The 2,907-nt window shown below is 34.8% G+C and overlaps 1 non-coding gene across 1 annotated transcript; it reads right to left on the reverse strand.

Moving 5' to 3' along the window:
• Positions 1-727: 727 nt before the first annotated feature.
• On the reverse strand, positions 728-800 carry TRNAD-AUC. Its single transcript has one exon. It is a non-coding gene; the product is annotated as a tRNA-Asp (tRNA).
• Between the last annotated feature and the right edge of the window lie 2,107 nt (positions 801-2,907).

A 2,907-nucleotide genomic window follows, 5' to 3' on the forward strand; every position in this document is an offset into this window, starting at 1 on the left:
GAGAACTGACTTCTGTTTGAGTCTCCCTATTCTTGAAAGTGGTACTGCCCATCATCCTTATTGGCAAAACCTATATTTCTGAATTAGCCTACTTGCTGAAATGTATTAGTGGCCCCCAAACAGATACTTTGGCACGTTCAAGGTCACTGCAAACATGAGCAGAATGGTGAAAAACTTGAGTTGTCTGATGAGCAAGTACCACATTGTTTACATTTTTGTGCTTTTTTTTTTTTTTGGTGGTTTTTCTGCTTAGACTGGCCCCAAGTGTAGTCCTGAGGTGTTGCCTACTTTCCTAAGTGCAGAAGGCTTTGATGTGACTTATGGAGAAATTATGTGTGTTAGAGAAGCTTTGTTTAGGCATAAGTTATAGTGCTATTGAATGTGAGTTCGATGTTAATGAATCAACAATATGTATTAAATCAGTTGTCTTTAAACAGAAACACACATAAACCAGGCTTTGTATCGATCAGTTGACAAAAGTGTTGTGACCAGATGCTTGCAGGAACCTAACGTTATATGCCCCTTAGGAGCAATGGTCAGTATTCACTAACGCAGTGTTTGCAGACTTTATAGAGCATAACTGCTGTGTACAACAAGAAACTACTGCATTTCCCCCTAAACTTTGGTCTTTTTCTTAGTGCTCTTTAGTCTCTTCTGTGTAGAGATTTGCATGTGTCTTGTTAGATTTATCCCCAGATGGTTGATTTTTTTTTTTAAGTGGGCTCCATGCCCAACATGGGGCTTGAACTCATGACCCTGAGATTGATAGTTGCATGCTCTACCAACTGAGCCAGCCAGGCTCCTCCCACCCCTGGGGTGGTTGATTTTTTTGATACTACTTAAAATGTCGCTCTTTATTTCTTTGTTGCTAGTATATAGGAAAACAATTCATTTTTGTGTATTGACATTATGTGCTGTGAACTTAGTAAATTTACTTACCAATTCTAATAGTTTGTAGATTATTTCAGATTTTCCCCCATACACCATTACATCATTACATCATTGTATCATTTGTGTATAATTTCAGTTTTACTTCTTTTTTTTCCCCCAATTCATATAACTATTTTCCTTGCCTTTATCATATTGGCTAAGGCCTCTATAAAATATTAAATGTAAGTGGGGGTAGTGGATATGATAGTTAATTTTAAGTGCCAACTTGGGTAGGTATGATACCCAGTTTTTGGTCAAATACTCTAGATGTTGCTGTCAAGGGCACTTTTTTTTTTTTAATTTTTATTTTTTTTCAAGGGCACTTTTTAGGTGTGATTAACATTTGAACCAGAAGACTTTGAGTAACGTAGATTACCATCCAGAATGTGAGTGGTCCTCGTCCTATCAGTTGAAAGTCTTCCGAGAAAAAAAAAGCTGATGTCCCCTAAAGAAACAGAAATTCTGCCTTCAGACTCAGGCTGCAACAGCAGCTCTTCTCTGGGTTTTCATGGGCCTTCCCTGCAGATTTCAGACTTGCAAGCCCCATAGATCTTGTGAGCCAATTCCTTAATATAAATCTCTCTCTCTCTGTCTCTCACTTTTTCTCTCTCCATATATATATTTGTACTGAATATGATATTTAAATATGATGTTTTCTGTAGGGGTTTTTTTGTAGGTACTGTGTATCAGATTTGTTTTATAAAAATTATGTTTTTATAAAAATTATGAATAGGTATTGAATATTAACAAATACTTCTGTTTATCAGCTGTGATACCCATGTGATTTTTCTCCTCTATCCTATTAATGTGGTAAAATACAATGGTTGATTTTCACACTTGAAAGCTAGTTTGCATTCCTGGAAACTTACTGGTGATGTATTAATCTTTTAAATAAATTGGTAGTTTTGATATTTTACATCTTTGTTCAGGAGAAGGATTGACCATGTTGGTAATGTCCTTGTCTGGATTCATTATCACGATGAACCTGTACTCAGAAAATGAGTGATTTATTCATTCCTTTTCTGATCTTTGCAAGAGTTTGTGAAGATGGTTGTTCATATTACTTCTTATTATCTTAATACTTGTAAAAGCTTTATTTTAGTGTCCCTCTTAAGTGCAGATACTAATAATTTGTACTTTCATTTCTCTCCATCAGTCTTGCTGGGAGTTATCAATTATATTATGCTTTGTTTTGGATCTTTGGATTGCTATAACAAAATACCACAGACTGGAAGGCTTATAAATAACAGAAAATTATTTATCATAGTTCTGGAGGTTGGACATCTAATATCAAGGCACCAGGAGATTTAGTGTGGGCAAGGGCCGGCTATCTTCTCACTGTGTCCTCATGTGGCAGAAAGGACAAGCAAGATCTTTGAGTTTAATGTGCTCTTCTTTTTCTAGCATCTTTAGATAGATGTTAGATTATTGATTTTCACTTGGACTACTTTTTAGCCCTCCCCCTTTTCTTTGCCCTTTAAGATGATCAATTTCTCTTTAAAACTGCATTAACAGTATACCCACATGTTTTAATATGTTATATTTTATTACTGTTTAGTTCAATATATTTTCTAATTTTCATTTTGATTTTTTTCTTTGATCCATGGGATGTGAAGAAGTGTATTGCTGAACTGTGAAATGTTTGGGGATTTATCTCGTTCTTTTTCTATTTTTTATTTCTAGCTGAATTTGACTGCTCAGAGAATCTATGCTGTATGACTTTAGTCTTCTAAGGCCTGGTGTATGGTTTATTTTATTTAATGTTTTATGTGCACTTGGAAAGAATATGTATTTTGCAATTCTGGACTATAATACTTCATATATGTCAATAAATCAAGTTTGTCAAATAGATCCAGTATTAAGAGCTTCTGTGCCCTATTGATTTTTGTGTTTGGCTGGTCTATCTGTTACTAAGATGCGACAATCTCCAGGTATAATTGTGAATTTGTTGATTTCTTCCTTAGACATGTTAATTTT

Source organism: Ursus maritimus, unplaced genomic scaffold (assembly GCF_017311325.1).
Source record: "Ursus maritimus isolate PB19 unplaced genomic scaffold, ASM1731132v1 scaffold_3, whole genome shotgun sequence".
In the NCBI taxonomy this organism is placed as follows: Eukaryota; Metazoa; Chordata; class Mammalia; order Carnivora; family Ursidae; genus Ursus; species Ursus maritimus.